At 33.8% G+C, this 22,247-nt stretch overlaps 1 protein-coding gene across 11 annotated transcripts in view; it reads left to right on the top strand.

Annotated features, from left to right (window-relative positions):
- The first annotated feature begins 9,100 nt into the window (after positions 1-9,100).
- The window catches only part of LOC125054776, a 28,978-nt gene continuing 15,831 nt past the window's right edge, over positions 9,101-22,247 (top strand). For 10 of the 11 annotated variants that reach the window (XR_007117757.1, XR_007117759.1, XR_007117758.1 and 7 more), the window contains exon 1: positions 16,265-16,359. The gene's annotated coding sequence lies outside the window, so the exon portion shown is untranslated. Of the gene's footprint in view, positions 9,131-16,264; positions 16,360-22,247 lie in introns of those variants that run through there. The other variant, XM_047656848.1, reaches the window with a different exon arrangement.

The following is a 22,247-nucleotide window of genomic DNA, read 5'->3' as shown; positions in this document are numbered from 1 at the left end:
GAAATACCTAAAAAATTACCAATTAAATTAAAATTGTTCAATGAATAAACATATACTATATGTATCTTTCATTTTATCAGACTTAGTCGTGTTTAGCTTGCATATTTTTGTGTTTTCCAATTGCCAAATTTTTTGGTTCTTCGTATTTTATTTCTCGAATCAATTATCTTTCCTCCAACTTATTAATATAAATGCGTACATAGACAGGAAGTCAATTGGTCTATTGGTACACAGCCCGGGATCGAACCTACGAACTTACGGATGAACTGCATCTTTAACAACAGTGTATAATTTTGAGGACGACGACGGAATATAAGAGTTAACGGGTATCTCATAAAATACTAGCGTTGTACAATGACTATAAATGGTGTCTACTCGTTGAACCTGACCTTCACCCTATCAGCATTATCCTGTTAGGAAGCTCAAGAATGTAATGACCGGTTTTATCCATTTATCCATTAGACTGTGTAAAGGCTTTTATAAACAAGTATTATTTGCAAAATAAAATTGTTTTGCAAAATTAATGTTTACTGACGCGATAATTTTTTTAACTTTCAATCGAACCAAGCTTTTTGGTCAAACCTTATAGATTAAAAAAAAATCTGACATTTTAAAGGGTCATTTCTGAACAAAGGCCTCCAGTACGACCTCCATTGTGCTAGTCAACCACAGCTAATATACAGTCAAAACCGTTGACGACGACATCGTTTAGAACAACATACGGTTATATTGACCAAAATCAAAGGTCCCGGCTGAATGCTATGTATTAGGTACTTAATAACAACGTCATCGGTTGTGACGACTATCGGTTTTTACGACCAAATATGAGTAGTCCCTTCGGTGTCGTTATAACAGATCTTGACTATAGTTATCTACGCCATCGTCCAATCTGATTGATGTGCAGCCACGCGGTCTCTTGTTTTGCCAGTGTCTCATACAAGTAGGGTTTTGTCAGTGCACACTATATGCCCTGGCCACTCATTTTAAAGTTGTCATCTTAAATAAAAACAAAAGACACACAAGGATAAATGAAATATTAAAAAATAATCAAACGTTATAAAAAAAAATCTCTTAGCGTGACATACCTAACATAAAAATTACGATTTAAACTTATTCAAGTGGCTCAGACAGAATAGTAATCATGAAAATTATTTGTTCATGTATTTTACACAGACACGACGTCAAATTTAGAATTGATCTTTTTGGAAGACAAGAAATTCCAAGCCTCAACTGTACTCAATAATTTACATTTCATAGGTGTTCTAGCGAATGTCGAGACGCGCGAGGAACGCGACAGGGGGACCCGGCGGCCTATAATTGGAACACCCCTTCATGTATAATAATCTAAACGATACATGGAATTTTAAGTACATTGCGGTTTTTTTTGTTGTTCAGCGTTGCTACAAATACTAATTGATATAGCAATTTTCTTTTTTGTTTCACTACCATATTTAAAAAAAAAAGGGTGCGTGTACTTATGTACGCGCGTAAGAAGTAATACTTCTTTGGCATTATTAAAAATAGTTTGGCTTTGTTCCACCTCCAGTTTTTGATGTTTCACAGCGATAAGATGACAACTCTTTTTTTGTATTCAATTTAGTGCCCTTACACTGATTCATCAATTGTTTTTTGTCTCTTGTCCTTATATTTGCTAGATTAAATCAGAAAAATTACATGTTTTGATTAAACAATGTGGTCATTTTTTTAATCAAAACATTACTCGATAATAATAATACATACGGATAGTTAACCTCAATTGTATTGAAGCACTTAGGAAGGTTGATGAGCACAGTTTTTTCACAAATATTAATTAGTATTGGTTTAAATATTCAATTTAAATCACTTCTGATTATAATTCAGAAAGCATTGCTAAATTTCTTTGAAAAAATAATTAAAACTCCTTTATTTGTTTAAAAGGTAAATGACAAATGTCATTATGGTCATTCAAAATTCTTGGCATACGAACTTCACGCATATTCTATTTTTTTTTTACTTGTAGATTGTCCTATTCCTATCTCGCTCGCGCACGCTATAATCACACTCCTAATTTTGTGTCACAGGTGCGCGCGCATTGTAAAATTTCACTCTCATAAATTTTTCATAACGCGCCTAAAGAAGTATAACTTCAAAAAGAAATTAGCCTAATTGCTACGTAAAGCATTTAGGTTGGAAGGAGACAGATAGTTTAGTATTTATAAATGAAGTAGTACAAATATAATCTGCGCACAGACGATATTCCATAGACTAAAATAATCAAAATGAATTCGCTAGCGGGTGGTCAGCTTTTTATTGCAAGGTCATGTCATCTTACTAGTGATAGGTGAGGTTAGTTTGGTAATGTCAATAGCTTAAGGTCACAGAGTAACAAAAACATTCATGTGTCATCTGACAACCTGACAGATGGTCGTTGGATTTTGACAGATGGAAAAATGAGTTCTAGATAATTTTATGGATTTATTATTTTATACTAACGCGTTGGTCTTAGATAAATAATTCTTCTCGCAAATTTAGAGGTAAGGTAAAGATTATTGGTACGAGTTTGATATTCGCCGGCTAAAGTAACACAGCCTATTGAGTACAACTTTCAAAACATTTAATCGTTAAAAATTCGCTTAGTTGTATAAATCGAAGTGACTTTCTCGTGTGACTTGGCATTTTAATTGACCAGTCAATGTTAATAATTTAAGTACGTAATTGATGTTTTTACAAGACTTGCTTGGGTTTTTTGTCTAACATCATTTTATAAATTTATGCGCTATTTTTTGTATAGATTATCTTTCCTGACGCATTAACGTTTCACAAGAAATTTCACTGGAATTGTACCATATTAAAGTAGTAATAATGAAAGCAGTGTTGGCCTAGTGGCTTAAGCGTGCGACTCTCATCCCTGGAGCGTAGTTTCGATACCCTGCTGTGCACAATTGGACTTTTCGTCTATTTGGGCATTTAATATTCGCTCGAACGGTGAAGAAAAACATTGTGAGAAAAACGGCACCGAAGGCTGATCACCTACTTGCCTGTTAGAAAGAAACATGAAACAGATACAGAAATCTGAGGCCCAGACCTAAAAAGATTGATTGATTTTTTTAATTTTTGTTAAAAATAACAATTTATTTACATCATTATGACACAAAACAGTAGGAAAAAATACAATAAGAGATAGGTCAATAAATGCTGCTAAAAGTAGTTTCTTGTGAAATCTTATGTCTATTGACAGAAAGCACTTAAATTAGTGAAATCAGACTGATTTTTTTATGTATTTAAAATTTTAAAAAAGAAAATTCTATACCATATAGTAAATAGAACTCCATACAATCTTATTTCACATATTACTTTTGCCAGGGGGACCCAGCTCTTTGCTTTATCAGCTATTTGATTTGTACACGCGGAAATATTCTATGACATTGACGTTTTGCCGTGCTAGCTAGCCACTTTGACCTCAAATATATCCTCTTTGGTTAGGAATTCCAAATTCAATTTTTTACAGCTATTTACTCGTGCATTTGTTTTTCGAAAACCATGATTAATTTCATTTTCCCGTTTTAATTTTTTTGGGGGCAGTCGTCCGAATAGTTTTTTTAGTAAAGGAATCAATGAACTACCTATGAAATGTCAAAAGTGCATAGATAGCACTGGTATATACTTTGATTAATTAAATATATTATATTTAAAAAAAAAACTACCTTTCCTTCCATACAAAATGCCAATTTCATATGTAATTACCTAATAAGTTCCATGAGGCGTCAAAAGAATTCAAGGACCTACAAAGTAGCCAAAATGACGGATTTTAGTCAAATTTAATAGAGATTTTGGAGCAAACATTTTAATTACGCTATTATGTCGCGTTGACAAGTTAATTACCGTTTTGGGTTACATCTAGGTGACAGGCGTTTCAGGTGGGCTTAATTTAGAATAACATAATTCGGAAGTTTCCGTCCAAACTTCTAAATTTCATGACATCGTAAGCTTTTACGAACGGGTTTTACGCCGGGCTAGAATTTATAATATATTAATGGGTTTATTTAAACAGCAGTGTTGGCCTAATGGCTTCAGCGTGCGACTCTCATCCCTGAGGTCGTAGGTTCGATCCCCGGCTGTGCACCAATGGGCTTTCTTTCTATGTGCGCATTTAACATTCGCTCGAGCGGTGAAGGAAAACAACGTGAGGAAACCGGCTTGCCTTAGACCCAAATAGTCGACGGCGTTCGTCAGGCACAGAAGGCTGATCACCTACTTGCCTATTAGTTCAAAAAATGATCATGAAACGGATACAGAAATCTGAGGCTCAGACCTAAAAACGGTTGCAGCGCCATTGATTTACCTATTTATTTTTTATTTTAATACCGCTAGCAATGCGAGTTCTAACTCGCCTGGAGTGGGATTTGAATACAACAAAGATTGTCAATGGTACAATAGATATTTTTTGTCGTGAATTTAATCAAATGAATCGCGGATGTAATGAAAAAATTATCTGTGAAGATCTTTACAAAATGATTTAGCTAAAACATTGTTAAAGGTTTCGTATTAAGACAGCGCTGAAGCGTATGAATAACAATGAATATCGGTTACGTGTAAGTGAATTTAATATTTAAAGCCTCAATAACTTAAAGCTTTGTGGCGTATTAATTTGTGAAGTGACCACGTAAAAACGAGGCATTTTTGGATATAGTACGAGTATGAATAGTATGTATTAGTATGTTTTTTTTTTAATAGAACAGGGGGCAGGAACGGACAGGAGGCTCATCTGATGTTAAGTAATACCGCCGCCCATAGACACTCTATGCCAGAGGGCTCCCGAGTGTGTTTGTGCCTTTTAAGAATTTGTACGCTTTTTTCTTGAAGGACTTCAAAAATACTTCAGTGGGCAGCTAGTTCCACATAGTGGTGGTGCGCAGCAAAAATGCCTTAAATAACGCTTAGTTGTGGAATGACGGACGTCGAGGTGAAACGGATGGAATTTCGTATTCTGCCTCGACGTCCGATGATGAAACTGTAGTAATAAGTTAGTATTTATAGTATGTAAAGTATAGCACTGTGTTTTAATATTGTTTTAGTGTTGTTACTAAATAAAGTATAATATTACCGATATTAAATAACTTTTTGTGCATTTCTAGCACGTAGAGAACTTTTATCAATTCTATAAAACGAGTTTCGACTCCAATATGTTAAAGATGAAGGGTTGATATGAAATTTTACGCTCGAATATTTGGCAAGATTCGCAATTTTAAGATTAAATAAATGCCAGGCATTTTTACACGAAATTTTCCTGAATAATTTTGTGTCCGTCTAGACATGGTTCCATGGCTTAGTTAATAATATTATAAGAAATATTTAAGTCTCGAATCTTGTTGTGTACGTGTAATAAATAAAATAAATTTAAAATAGCCTGTGTTCGAGTACTACATAATCAGGATTACATTAAGTCCATGTCATTATGTTCTTCTAAGACATAGAAGAAGTGACATACATACTCCAAATTCTTCCACTTGCTTCTCATTCTCGGCAGCATTTTCCAATCCTTCCCAAGGGTCTGGTTAGTGTCCTCTCTTATTTCCCCACTGGGCCATTCCTAATTAAGGCTCTTTTTGACAAACGCAATGTGACCGGCCCATTTTCATTTTAACTTTTTTGGGTGTGTGTTCGACGCCTGTTTTACGAATTTACTGACGACTGGGCCGTAAAAAGTAATTTTGTTTTTTTTTTTTTAATAATTATATCAACATTGCCTTGCCGTTAACTTAAAGACAAAAGAGGCTATATATATATATATAAAAATCAATGACAAACATATAATTTGTTAAGTAAAAGCATCTCATTCAAAGATCGATACGATTCGATGTCAGACAAAAAACAAAGACAACTCATTATCCGTCTACGGTCTTGAAAGCTCAATACAAGCTTTTACAAGATACTTTAACTTTAAGCAAATACTTAAAAAGTCGGTAATGTAAGGCTGTACTGCGACCCAAACCTACCACGGGGCTTGGGATATTTGTGCCAGATTTGTTTTACACTTTGGACCTGTTATGCAATATTGAATAGTATAACTCTTGTCCTTTCGGAATCATATCCAGTTCCTGGGATTACCGGTTTGTATGTAAAACTCATATAAAAAATACTTATGATATTATTGTTGTTTTTTAATTAGTCGATTTATATAATTTTCAATGCCAAATCAAAAAACATAATGAAAACATGTTTAAAACAAATTTTGGGACGATTTTGGATCGCTTAAGGACATAACAATAGACAAAAAAATCTTATTTTTTTTTGTTTCTGCGGAGTTTGGTTACAATTAGAATATTATATATTAGTATATATTTGCTTTTCTATCTATTCACGTTTAAATCCGAGTGGTATAAACAATTGACTATCGAAAACACAGTCCTCAAATATGTAAGAAAATTACATTATGAAGTAAAGATAACAGAAGGTAAACAGAACTCAATATCCGTAAAGACAGTTACGCTTTATGCTCTAATTAATTTAATATCTTATTACTCTTACATATTCTAATAGTCTTAATCATAAGCCTAGTTGTATGATTTGCCACTTTTGGTTGGAGGTGGTCAGAAAAAACAAATAAATAGGTTAGAGGCAGAAAGAGAACTGTCATGGTAATTATGGGAACTACGCGTGATTATAATAAAATAGGATATGTTTTCATATTATGTATCTTATGATTACTGGCAAACTCTTATCACTATATAATAGGTAATTGGTGACTGGTCGTAATTGAATTTGTGTATGCGGTGATTTTAGTTATTTCGACTATGTATGTGCGTGTTGTTTCCACGAGAAGTACGTGCTCCTATTGATAGAGGACAAATCTTTGTTTTTAATTTTTTATTATTATTAATTACTTAAGATGTCACGTGGAACATGGTGTAATGGTTGCAGCTCCTGACAAACATTGTGTAAACAAAAAACTTGGCGATTAAAAGAGTGGCGGAAAGTTTATTGCGTTCTTATCTTCCTTTCTACGCCCATGATTTGAGAACTGGCAGTAATGTAAAATTAGAAGCATTTAATATTTGTACATTGTGTAATAAATGATTGTGATTGATTGATTGATCACCGTACGAGCGAGTGTAAGTGCGCTAAGATAGAGAAGTTAAACGGCGCACAGACATGATTTGAACGCAAATCCTCATAGTTGAGTGCGCCCGCTCAAGCGTGTAGGCCAACACTGCTCTGCATATGATTAACATTTAATATAATTAGCTATATGTCTAAAATTTCAGCTATGTGTGTTTTGGCATTTGGATGTTACGAGTTCTAACACATGTAAGTGACGCAATACTACTTGCTATTCTTTCCAGGTCAATGTTCTAACAAAAGTTCACACGACAAAATTGCACTTGTCAAAGTGTATGATTAGCAATATGCATTAGCAAAGTCACGCTTATGTGTCTCTTCATGCACGAGTGACTTAATTAGGTTGGTAATGTTGATTATAAACAAATCGTAGGTTAAAATGCCTTTTCTTGATTAGCTACATATACCTTATGCAGCCAAATGGCTGATGAATACTTTGTGGTAATATATTTGATCTGCTATAAATGCAATGAAATAAGACGAAGAACAAAAATTATAGATGCCTTACATTATTCCCTAAACCAGAAGTGGCAATGGGCGGGGCATATAGCAAGATACACCGATAATAGGTGGACCTTAAAGACAACTGTATGGATAGGACCAAGAGGAAGAAGGAGAAGAGGTCGCCCCAAAAAAATGGTGGATAGAAGAAATAGAAGCGGTAGCAGGAAACGAATGGAGAAAGAGAGCCATAGACAGAGACAGTTGGAAAAAGCTAGAGGAGGCCTTTACCCGTGAAGGGGTTCTTGTAACAAATTAATAATTATATGGTTATAATTCCAATTAAAAAATTAAAATAGAATAAATATTCTCAGAACCACAGACTAAACTAGTCTGTGGTTCTTTCATCATTTAAGTAATATACTACTCTTTGTAGTAAGATCGCCGTCCATTCTTTGATTACATTTTACTTGATTTGTGATATTGTGATGTATAATTTAATGATAATAATGATAATATTATTATGAGAAACGAAACATATAAACTTTATGATACACGAAATTTTATATTCCTTTACACTGTTTGAGATAAAAATATTATGGTTGACATAAGAAGTTATGTATTTTTTACAGACTTCATCTTTAGTCATTATTAAAATATTTACTGCTACTTGGATATACATGTTCTTTTATCTATGAAAGTTAGTTCGTTAATTTGTACTGATTTCGCGTGATTTTAAATTGAGTTAAATGGAGAGACAATGCTCCATTGACATAGATGTGCAACGTTATGTAACATTAATTCCGTTTTGTGCAATCATTTCCAACCCGGGCATCATTCTTACGTCAACGATAAGGATTTTTAAGAGAAATAAAGTTTTATTTTATCCTAACTGATGTTAAGTGAGGTGGCCTATTGGAGGGCACGCCTGTCCAGGAGATGCCTGTTTGACCGCTTAAATGAACCCATATTATAATAAGGGAAGATGGAAGGAGGCAAGGAGTTCCACTCCTTTGCTGTTTTTATAAAAACAAAAGACGTGTGGCACTCGGGGACTGCCGCGGTAAAGCTATTGCATAGCATTTTTTATCAACTTATGCAGTTATAATTATTTATTCATGCAGTATTTGTTTTTCTTTGATATTAATTCAAGTTTTTCTTTGATATTATTTCAATCTACCACTACCAGACTCAGACTAAAACGCTTATAGTCTGTCTCACTCTAACGCGTATCGGCTGCACCGGCACCGCTCACGCTACGTCACCGATCTCGTCAGAGAGATGGGGCAGTATGCGTTCTATTATTTTCGTTACGGAATTTCTTGATTCAGTCGCCGCGCTCAAAGCCCGCGATAAAATCTATGCACTAGCTTAAAACCACCAACCGCCAGTGCGGCTCCTGGGGATGTCAACAACGAAGGGGTGAAACTCCAGCGTGACGGAGCAGATTGTAGAGCTGACAGTACGATATATATGACTCATAGATACTTAGCACAAAGAGTAAGCTAGTGATTCTTTATTCATTTTGATATTTTTAATTAAATTAAAAATTTATATTTGCAGGTCAGTTGCTGCACGAGTTTAATTAAAGGTAAGCCCCCCGACGGAGGTTGACTCACGTTTGTCAAAAACGGATTGGATTTTTATATACTTTTGTTCTATAAAAAATAGGGAATCACCTTACTAGCTGTGTTCACTTGCATTTTTTAGTTATGTTTATAACCTACTAGCGGCCCGGTTTTAGACGACTGGACACTTTTATAATATCTTGAAATTATATATGTTACTACAGTAAAGGTATTTCAATTGTAAGTTGTCCTTTTTAGTGATGTCTTCGAACAAAGAACTTCGTTTTAAAAATCAATCAGTAGTTGCTGAGATATTCGCGTTCAAACAAACTAATCAACTGAATAATATTAGCTGAGTGTTAATGTTATACGTAATACTCGTAGTACCAATGTTTTCTTAATTATAGTAAAAGTTACTTGACTTTTATCATTTTTCGAACAACGAAATTCGCGTTCCTAGGCAACAGTGAAAAGCCTTTAAAATTCCAAACAGACGACGAAAGTCCATCTCATAACTCCTATGCTAACGGGTTAGAAATGTCTTTATGAATATACTCAAGTTAATTCTGTAATTCAATCTCTAAGTAAGAGATCTTGTGTCTACTGCGCTTGACCGTGGCGGGCGGAGTTAAGTGGTTTACTTCAAAGATGAGCTCGGCTCGTTCTTTTTGCCGCATTTCCTATAGCTTTTAGTGGTAATAAATGATCTTGTTGTTGAAAAAACGAGCATACCAATTATTAAACAGTTCTTAAGCCCTCTAGCATTGTGGGCGGGGTGATGAACTTAGGTGAAGGTCCTGTCTGTTTGCCCCATGTTTTATAAAGAAATAAAGTACCATGAGTGAGACAAGTATTGACGTAACGAATTTGAAAGACAACTGACCATTTTAATAAATCAAATACTGAGAATATGAATTTTTATATACAGTACAATAACTAAAATTACAATTAATTATACCAGCTGTATCAGGTGCCAAGGTGTTCTTTCTGTACTGGTTTAAAAATAGGATAGGAAAAACTACACCTACAGTGTACCAACAAACAACCGAAATATTATTTTAATAAAACAAAAAACAAAATAAGGAAAGCCATAAATACAGTTTCACTTAAGCGTAATAAACAATAATTTATCAGCTTGCCACATAAATCGATAGGACAGTTTTTTTATAGCTAAGTAAAGGACTCTATTGAATGCTGTTTTGGTGTCAAAAATTGTACATCATATAGATATTTAAATTAGATACTGAAAAAAACATTCATTAAATATTTATTTATTTATTTACACTTCGTTACCATATACCGTATACGAAAACATACGTATAAAAAACGTTACATAAGTTATTAGACAACGGGCGGCTTTATCGCTAAAAGCGTTTCTTCCAGGTAAAATGGAACAGTAAAACAAGATCCACCTACACAGGGTAAAGTACAAGAAGTGCATAAATAATTAACAAAAACTCAAACTTACGTAAAAATTTTACCCTCATGCGGCTAAAAGAAGTTTCACTTCAAAAATCTACGACATATTATAGCAATGATAGTGTATTGTAAAGAAATCGTAGTAATTAATAGGACACCCGTATTGTGCATTGACCAACTCATTCCTAAAGTTTATAAGATGATTGAATGACATTTCACGCAGGTTTAATTAACCTCAATTTTGGTTTCTCGTCTCTGATGTGAAGTGTCCTTATACGGTGAAGCAAAGAGAGCCATATGGTGCTCACCGGTCAAGGCCATAGCTCTCAGCGAAACCACGTGTAAACAATAACCAAACGGTTATTTCTAAAGTTAGCTCGAGAAGCAACTATTCTTCTGTCTAGCTAAAGAGTAAATCTTTAATAAATAATGTAGTTGGTTTTTGTTCTACTAACAAAGCTTTTTCGGTGTAGCCACAGCAAGAGGGCTTATTAAACAAAAACTAAAGCAGAACTCAAAAATAAAAACAATTTGTATGTTTCACTTAATCTTAAAAAAAACAATGATGGTGGTCCCATACGAATATTGTTTATTTTGCACTATAATGGCGTCTATTAGCCTTGTTTAGGGTGTATTTTACGCTTGTGATGATAAGTAAACTGGCATTCACTAACCACTCATTCACTAAACTAGCTGCTGTGGTCTCTGGCAGAATGACCAGCGCTGTGGAACTTTCTGCTTCTCAGCATAATGCTGAGCCAGGACCGATTTCAACCACAGCACACACGCATTACACACTCGAAACGAATCGAATGGGAAAAGGGTTTTTTTTTTAAATTGTTTTCGATATCTCTCATTTTATTTTTTCTTTGATTATTATTACTGTGTGTGTCTTTGTCATTCAGCTTGTGAGACAAAATTGGGTGGAGCCCATATCTTCGTCTTCTGCTGTTTCGGCATAAACAGCTAAAACTGTTTCTACGTGGTTCCGAAGTCCAAGTGAACTAAACCAAGGCGGCTGTGGCAACGCGCGTTCATCGCCTGTCAAGCGCATGTCATATGAACACTATACAAAAATCTAGCACGTTCGACGCGAGTTAAGCGCCTGACATCTGAACTTACCCTTAGAGTCTCTGATATTCAGATACTTGGCCACTGTGGCCACATTTGAAAGACCCCGGGGCCGCTCTCGCATTCTACCGGCAGCTAAACTTAAACCAATAGAACATTCCAAATTCAATTTTTGAGTTGTATTAACGGTTTGCGTTTGTTATGTTAATGAATTTTCTGAATACTTGTCAAGTCATTTGTGTTAAGCACGAACGATTGGAAATCACTTTCCAATCGGCAGCTGCCTTTTCACACCAATTTAATTTCCAATGGGCAATGAAATGACGACAACCACAATGAAAGATTAAAAAACTAATGATACTTCTTATAGTTGGCTTATTTACTTAAGCATTGAATTCGAAATTGGTTTCCCTTTGCGAGGTTTTCTATTAAAATTACTTATATTGAGGAGTTTTTCTTCGTAGACTAAACTGTTTTTTTTTTCATTGAGATTGAATTTCACAATCTTCGGGAATTTAATTGACGCCTAAGTAGGTCTACCGTGTAATTTTGCATGCAAAAAATTTACATACTTTTTATACAACCAGTGGAACTACAACGAACTAGCCTTTAGCCTCAGGTTTCTGTATCTCTTTCTAGGTAGGTAGGTAGGTAGGTTCTGTGTCTGACATACGCCGTCCACGTGTTTATAGTTACGATATTTTCTTCGCCGTACGGGAAAACTAAATGGAAAATTGAGAAACAGAAAAATGTTTTGATGGCTTTTAGCCACTAAGCTAATAGTCCAAAATGTAATTAATATTTCTAAGATAGCTAGAGATAGATTCTGGAATTGCTTGCATAAGATAGATAGTTTATTTCATACTCAAAGTTAATTTATTTTGTCGTATAGTTTATGGAATAAAATAAACTGAGCTGATAGGGTTTGAATTTAGACAAACATACTATACCTTGACGTCCGTCGTTCCACAACTGAGCGATTCTTAAGGCAATTTCTGCCGCGCCCCATCACTATGTGGAACCAGCTGCCCACTGAAGTATTTCCGAACCAATTCGACTTAGGGTCGTTCAAGAAAAGAGCGTACCAATTCTTAAAAGGCCGGCAGCGCGCTTGCGGGATTTCTGGCAGTGCGAGTGTCCATGGGCGGCGGTATCACTTAACATCAGGCGAGCCTCCTGCCCGTCTGCCTCCTGTAAGATAAAAAAATACTTGTTACCACTCACAGATTGATGGGTATAGTTTTTCATGTAAATTATGTAAATTGAAATAGAAGAGGCGCGTCCGGACAAGATTACATGCGCCGCGCCTAATTGCATTAGCGGAGGATATTGCTGTCTGCAAATTGATAGGCTTTTCGAATAGTGAATTAGAGTATGTGATGTTGACAGATACATATTACAAAACATTCGTTTCATATAAATCACCAGATCACTTTAATAGGTACATTAAATCGACTAGCTATCGTAAGAAAAGTAACATCTTCTATGGAATTACGATAAGTTCTATTGGCGTAGCGTAGTATTCGTAATACTTGATAAAACTTTTGGGAATACACTCTCAATGCCAGAGGGCTCGCGAGTGCGTTGCCGGCCTTTTAAGAATTGGAACGCTCTTTTCTTGAAGGACCCTAAGTCGAATTGGTTAGGAAATATTTCAGTATGTCCTGAAGTCAATGATTTACAGGTCTGTAGGTTTCGGATCAAAAGAGTGAAGGAATTATTTTCTAAATAAAATAGACAATTTTCAAGTCGAGTTTCCCAATTAATAATAACATGTGAAACTTATTGCTTATATTATTAAAGTCTAATGTGGAGGGAGGCCCTGGGGCTGTAGCCGCGATTGCTCTCCCCTAAATCTGATGATCCCAAAGCCTTTGGGCAAGTTAAAAAAATATTCCATCAGTTACAGTATATTAACTCTTCGGCTATACAAATAATCATGTATGATGTATAATATAGCTGAATACATGGCAAGTACCTTATCATTAGTCACATTACTATGGATTGTTTATGTAAAAAACAGATTAAATGATTATAAAAATAACAACAAACAGTCTAAAATGAATAATAGCTGAAATAAAACTAAACTAAAACGTAATATCAACTTAAATGAATAAATGACTCCTTTTAATAATATATTTTAAGGTTAGTTATTGTTTTACTTGTTCTTTTTTGTATTTATGAGCTAGGTTAAATTTTAATTTATTAGAATTGTTAATTTGATTTATTATCCACAACGTCAAATACAGGACAATCATCGTCCGTACCTATCTTTTATTCCCTACCTATTATTTCAAATATACATAACTACGCACGTTAACAAGATACGTTTATTAATAATAATTCAACTAAAGTCCCTAGACCATGATTGTTATTGTTTTTTAAGACAATTTATTTTTAAAAATAAAGCAAAAGACGATTACGAATTCAATTCAAATCAAGACAATCCTGCTTGTGCTTACGACGAAAAACATTATGCAAATAATCTAATACTGAAAATTTTCATATTACTCAATCAGTGAAACGAACCGTAAAAGGTACGCAAACAGACAATTACGAATAGTATCAGCGAGCGAGACGAATTGGTTTCAATTGAACGGATTCTGTGATCCTAATATCATTTCAAATACTCTCAATCAGTACGATCTTTATCGAGAATGTGTCAACATAAAACGTAATATTTGATATTTTTGAAGTGAAACTTCTTTAGGCGCATGTGGGTAAAATTATTACGGATACGTCACGAAGATGTGCAGTGTTTTTGTCGAAGAAAAGGGAGAGAGCGATTGAGAGAGTGAGAATGGCGATTACCTTATAGATGTCACCGTAAAATTGTAAACACCGTTAGATTGTAATCTATCTCGCGAGATTATAAACTGTCGAAAGATTGTGAACCTCAACGAACTGCTTACAATTTAACGTAACGGGTAGTTATATGAAATTGTTGGAAAGTAAAATTAATCTGTAATTGACCAAAGAAGTTTGAATGATAACTAAGTTAGTGTAGTACAATCTACCGAATAATAATACGTTAAATTGTAAGCAGTAAGCTGAGGTTCACAATCTTTCGACAGTTTATAATCTCGCGAGATAGATTACAATCTAACGGTGTTTACAATTTTACGTTAACATAGACATTCTATTTTTAAAATTAAAATTTCGTAAAGAGAATTTATGAAATATTATTTTATATTTTATGCAAAATAATTTATTGAAATCTCAAATGACGAATTGTAAATTAAAATGCAACGTGTTTTTATTATCGAAGAAATAAATTTAAAAAGAAAATATTCGTATTAATTTCGTCTACCTTCTGTGAATGTATGTGTGCTAACTGCTAGCTGGTAAAAAACATTTAATTGAGATTGACATTTGACACATAAAGGACAATAAGTTTTGTCTCTGTGTTATTAAAGTAATATAATCGTGTATATATATAAAATTGGTCAGTAATTGAATGTTCCCGACATCAACACAAAGGGAGTTCCTATTGTCATGACAACATTGTAACAAAACCGGAAGTATATCTTGCATCAGAAAATGCATCAACTTCATGTCAAAGTTTTTACCCCTAAGCCTAAATGAATAAGTCTAGTCAAAAAAAAATTACACATTACATCTCTTTTTTTTTTCTTTAAAAAGTATTTATTCATTTATATTTATTGTGTGTGTTTGTTCATATAGGTCAAGTATTTCTAGACAGTAACATACCTATCAGTCTACTCTCTTAAAACTACTGTGGAATATATGTTCTAATTTCAAATTCCGTTTTAATTTCGTACAGCAATTAAGTCGAGTCTTTAACTAATAAAGTTATGAACTCATTGAGATCATTCAACTTGTTTTGTTCGTTTACACGCAGCTGCACAGTATGGGGCTTCCAGCTAAACTAAAATATACACAGACGAGTGCACTAATTTAAAGAGCATATATTTTATATGGTATCAATACAGTAATAAAAAACAAAAAATATATTTATTTATTTACGTTGAAATTATTGAACAATTAGAATAATTAAATAAAAAGTAGGGCAACTGGCTATACATGTGAACGTAAAAAAATGATTTTAAATTAACTGCCGGGTTAATCAAGGACGAACGGACGAGAACTGGCAAGAGACGCCATTCTTTTTATTCCCCAAGCTTTTCAATAGGTTAAGTATGTACATTAATACATATCATAATGACATTTTGAAGTAATTAATTATAATGGTAATTCAATAAATTAGCTTAACTTTTATTATCAATAAATGATTTTGAATAAAATACGTTACTTACTGCAACAAGAGAGTGGGAGGCGAGACGACGGGCACCCCACTCGTCTATGAATATATAGGAATAGGAATTGAAATATATATATTGGGTAATTTCTTAACAGAATATGAGTATAAAATGCGGTCCCTCAGGGTCGGGTTTATTAAGAAATTAATAATATAAACATAAAAACAAAACATTTTGAATAATTACAAAAATAAAATACTTATATAAAGCTCGCGATACAATTTAAGTTTTTGTAACTGTATAATTAAAAAAGCACACTACAGTATATCTACTGTAAATACTGAGTCCGAATGCACAACACCGCACCCCTCGGTCACTGACGCCGTCGAGTCTTTGGAGACCATAGCTCTGTCAGTACTCTACAATCTATGCTCGGTCTGTACTTTTTATCCAGTAGACATCGTGTTGGCGTCCGATGTTGACGCAGTTTGATTAAAATTATTGTTTATAAGTTGTGATAATTGGATTGTATCGTTCTGCAGGTAATTCTTTTATTTTAATATACATGTGTATATCTTTTTGGATTGGATTTTGTTTATCAGTTATTCAAATTTCGAATTTATTTAGCACTTCAATTTTTATCAACTGATCAACTGATAAAATCGAATACTTCAGATAAAATACGAATAATAAATCGATTATTTACTTAAATCGCTTTCAGTGAATATATACTTCGTTTTTCAAATTTAAAACCTAGGTATGAAATAATTACTTAGTTATTACTTTTAAGGAATTGATTTTTAAGTCGAGTTGTTTTTTCTTACTACAGTGATCTAATACTTTGTAAAACCGGTATTCGTGTAATTGGCGTTAAAACGTGAACCTATATCAAAAGGTCATGTATTTTAAATTCAGCATCTGCGAACAGGAAATTCGACATATCTCATCGAAAGAACTAAATTGCAGTTCATTTCGACGGTATAAATAAAAATTATGTACTATAATTCTTCGTTCGATTTTCTCTTTATTTTTAAGCTACTGTAAACATACTTAGTATAAACATAAATCTTTCATAGTTAAATAGTATTTGATATATATCTAAACCTTTTATATCACGGCCATGTTATAACAATGTTTAATTCTTAGATCGACAATAATTCTTTCCCGAACATGCAGCTACGATAATCAATGTTTCCCGTAAAGAGGGGCGCCAAATGAAGGGGAGTTGGGATAATAAAACTGTTTCCTCCAAAGTTGTCTCTAATATCTGTGACAATTGACCTTCGCAAACGCAACACTTTTTGTTTCATAACCTTCTAGATTTAATCTGCAATACTTGAGATTGCGATTTGGTGTAGTTTCAATGAATTACACAGGTTTACATTATACATATCGTCGCCGTAGAATGATAAAATCGTATGTCCATAGAACCAAACATTACAGGAAAAAAAATGTATCATTTCGTCAATGTTTGTTAAAATATTATAATGTGTTTTTGTCCATAGTTTTAGATGGTAGAAAGGACTTATTGATTAATAACATAAAAAAGGCCTTACTTCTTGATTATACCAGGTAAATTAATAAGAGTCTAAAGTCTAAGAATAAAAAATAAATGGTTTTTTGACATACGATGTTATCATTCTACAGTGACGATATATAACTTTAGGTACGAGCCGTTTTTTGTGTTTGTCCTGTCGTCGGAACTAAAGTACATAATTTAATATTATTTGTATAAATATATTAGAAGAGATTTTATTTATTAAAAATTAAAACTAGTTAATGTGATGGTGGAGCCTTGCTTGATTAAAAATTAAACATTTCGCCGTTAAAAGATTAATAATAAAAACATAAATATGTTTAAAATTGTATGCCCAATGCATCGCTACCCTATTGATAATGCGTATATCTTACTAGAACAGTCGGAGCGTACGTTAAAACCGCAATTTTATTTCGGTGAAATGAAAACGTATTAGAGAATCAATCTTATCGTAAAGACAACGTATCTCCGAAAAGTGTAAGTAGGTCGTTTGGTCAAAATCCAAAAGAATATTATAGAAACTAAAATTCGTTGTAGCTATATGTTATATGTATGAAGGTTGACCCTGACCCAGGAACCGTAACTTGTCATAGTCATAGTACTGATATAGTATTAGCGATCACGCAAGACATGATTCCTATTGATCTAACATTGCACACTATTATATACTGTCATGTTATATTAATCCACTTTTGGATGCAATTACTCACTTGGTACCACATCTGCCTTATACAAGTGGCTATGCAAGGTCTGGGCCTCAGCTTTCTGTATAAGTTTCGTCTTCATTTGTTTTTCTTTCTTATACAAGAGTAGTGTTGCCCTAGTGGTTTTAGCGTACGCCTCTCATCCTAGGTCGTAGGTTTGAACCCCGGCTGTGAACCAATAGACTTTTCTGACTTTTCTGTACGGTGAAGGAAAATTTCGTGAGGTACGGGTATGACGGCTGTATAAAAAAACTTAAGGCTTAAAACTCGACCGCGCTGCATAGAAGGCTGATTACCTACATTTGCGTATTTCTTCATGGCCTAGTCATACCAGAAACTAGAAGTCTATCTAGGAATAGAGGAAATTTCAATAAGAATAGTTTATACATCAACATAATTTTTTTGTTGTTGAATTAAATGAGTCAGCAATGTCACTCCCAAAAGACAATTATACCCAAAGGGTACTTACCGTATACCTACCATTTTTGTTCATCTAAAATAATAAAACAAACTTTCAAGCAATTAACTCTACTAGATTTTACTAGGCGTATGTAGAACAGGATTTAAAAACTGTTAGCCGTATCAGAAACATGAGCTGTGCTCGGATAATCTGTCTTACCAACAGAATCTAGGACAATCCTCAGACATGTTCACGCAATGCGCCTAATTCAGTCTTGCAACGTTTTGCTCCCCACGAAGCTATAGATTTGTGTAATAAGCAGTGTTTTCCGAGCTTTTTGTTCCCAGCTTAGCTTTTCAAAAATTCTTATGTAATATAATTTTTAATTTAAAAAATTTAATTGTTTAAGTGACTTAAATTATAGGTTTTAGGAATAAATTACTAGGAAATTGTTATCGAAACACGTTTTCAAAACATAATGAAAAACTGAAATTCATATTCCAAGTAATTTTAATAAATTTTCGAATAGCCCCCCTTAGTAATCAAATTGCCCCCTGTGAGGCGTGGGCCTGTTGGGAAACACTGATAGATCATAGTATCGAAATATTCGTTTGTTAAAGCTTTAACGAATTTATTATATTTACCCAACCGAATTTTCAGCAATTTTGGTCTGAGACTGACACACCGAGGTGACTTTGATATTATTTTTAGCCTGTAGTTGCAATACTCTTTGCAATAGATGACGTTCATGTACATATCTACGTATATTAAAAAATGGCGGCAACACTTCAATTGATCTATTATCTATATAAATAAAAATTAATCGCAAAATATGTTGCTAAGCGCATAACTCAAAGACGGCTGGTCCAGTTCGAGATTTTTTTCATGAACTCTGAGGACCGTTTTAATACTTATGTCTTTTTTTTCGGAAAAGCGAACAGTCATGTTGCATATGTTGGTATGTAACTACTGAAAAAGTAAGCTAAGTAAAAAATAACATTGACGTGAAATAAGTTTGCGGGGGCAGCTCGTGTCAATTTTTTATCTGTTGACTTGATGTGGTAATCTCATTGTCTACGATAATTGAAAACCACTGGAAATATTGAATTGTGTGAATAATATTATGATATACGTGGCAAGACTAAGGCGCATTCAGAATTTCTAAAGAACTTGCTTCATCATCAGTTCTACTTCACGAAATTCTGAAACATGAGTCATCATAAAAGCCCGATGTCTGATAAACATGAAATTCCCAGGATCAAGGATCTATGTATGTGTACTATTTAATTTTTGCACGTTTGTTATTTCAAAGTCAAAGTCAGAAATCATTTATTCATATAGGTAACACAATGTACACTTATGAACGTCAAAAAAGAAATATACATTAAATGCTTATAATTTTACACAAACTGCCAGTTCTCAAACCAAGTGCGTAGAACGGAAGAGAAGAACTGGCAATAAACTCTACGTCACTCTTTAAAAACAAAATCAGTAAATTCAGCTTTATTTTAATGTTCATCAAGTCGTTATCTTGAGCATGGATTAACTTCGAGACTCAATCGATAAATAACAAAGGAAAGTTGATAACATAATTGCAATATCAATTGATAACTTTCTCTGTGTGTGTTAATAGAATCAGAAAATACGTGCTGGTGTATTTTTTAAAGTCCCGTCAATATATATATACATGTATATATCTTTACGCGCATTTGCTAGCCGAGCCCTCTGGCAATGTGAGTGTCTATCACTTAACTATATATGTATATTAAAAAAATAAAAGATAATATTAATGAAAGACACGCAAAAGTCTGTGGTTACTAATGGTTGTAGCGCCACCTTACGTGTAATTAAAATGTAAAGTGTGATTAGTAGGTAGGTAAAAGTCCTAGATAAGTAATTAAGTTAGGTATAATTAACTTATAGTAGGCAACAACCTGTAGGTATTGTGTCGCGTCTGTTTTCCATATCCCAACTTCCGGTAGCGACGCTCCCCTTTTTACGAGTATATTGCTAATGGCTTTGCACGCCATTTTAGTCTACACGACCGCTTTATTCACCATTTGTATAACATTGTTATTACAAATTAATTTAAAATATATAACTACCGTGTGGGTCTTTTCGCCTTTCACCTTCTATTAAAGTCGCGTCTCGCCGTAATAGCCGACGTTCGTTTGTTTAAAAAAAAATTATTTTCGAATAGTTAATACAGCCTATTCTAATGATATGCACATGTCGTGAAGTGACAAGTCCGTACGGCGACCAAACCCTAATATTAATTACCATGGTAACGATATTTTTCGCATATGAAACATGGTTACCATGGTAACAACGTAAATCTTCAAGTCTAGTCCAATCTTTAGATGTCGAAAAGAAACGAATAGAATTTAGTTTTATCCTATATATTTGTGACGATTACCGATACTTTCATATAATGTATGTATTTCGTTATTTTAACAGCTTATTCAATTAATAAAACATAGCAAAGACAAAATTATAGCACACACGCATAGAATACTTAGTGCTTAAGCTCGACTCTAAATCTGAATCTGTAGATACAAGACATCACAGAAACACGGATAAAAAATAGCGCAAATTTAACGTAAAAAATCATATTGACAATAACTCTATTGTTTTAATTATTACAATGACTTTTCAGTCGGATAATACAAAAATAATGGCGCTTTGTCAGAGCTAAAGCTTATCGTGGGTTTGTGGGTACAATGACCATCACACAACCTTATCATTGCCAAGGTTATTTACATAACTAATTCGATATAAATTGTATATGTTATGTCCGACTCGTTATGTAATATGTAGATGTTAAAATTTATCGATTTAAAAGATTTTTTAAGGATTCTACAATATTATTTATTACTGTAGACTAGCTAATTTAATAAAAATGAATAACAAAGAAGATTTAAAAATTAATTCGATTATATTACAATAGTGATTCGTCCACAAACTGTCGACACATCAACATCGACGACAATAAGAAACAACACAGATTGTCGAAGAAAGTTGTCAATAGACAAAATAGAGCTAGACAATTAATATAAAAAAATGGGGACGTGGGTGCCTTTTTCTTGAGGTTTTAAGACGGGGAAGTTACAATACACTGCCACCCCCATGCCGGTTTTAATCAACCTTTACATACAAAGACTACAAGATATTATTTAAATAAATATAGATGCGTGTCCTTTTCTTCTTTAGACTCCCAAGACGGTGCTCTCATGACATACTGGTGACCCCGTGAAAAAAAATTGTTTGATGATATAATAAATTGGTGCACAGTCTGGATCGAACCTACGACCTTAGGGATAAGAGTGACATGTCACCACTAGGCCAACACTGCTATTACATTTACTAAATAATATTTTATTAGACCTATTGATATGAATCTATTGGGTTTAAGATGAGTTAATGTTAGATAAAGTCAAGATCCCTAGGTTGAGAGCCTTAGCGAACCCCGACCCCATCTGATTAGCAGAGAGAGCATAAGCCCAGCACCACAGTCCTCACGTCAAGTCTGACAACCTAGGTGCTGGCGTAAGCGTCATTTTTAATTAAAAACATTCGCAGTAGACTACAAAATATTTACGATTTAGATTTCTATATTCTACCAGTTCTTGGTAGCAATGAACTTCTAAAGTCAACACGTCATAAAATGGAGTGTTATTTTCCAGATGTGCAAGCTTCACACTGACATCATCTCTATAAACGTGATTGCCTAAATCCTTTGTAAAGTTAAATGCAAGGAACGCTATAAAACATAGTTTAGGGTCTTCTATC

This window comes from Pieris napi, chromosome 12 (assembly GCF_905475465.1).
Source record: "Pieris napi chromosome 12, ilPieNapi1.2, whole genome shotgun sequence".
NCBI lineage: Eukaryota > Metazoa > Arthropoda > Insecta > Lepidoptera > Pieridae > Pieris > Pieris napi.
This window is presented reverse-complemented; position numbering and strand designations above follow the sequence as displayed.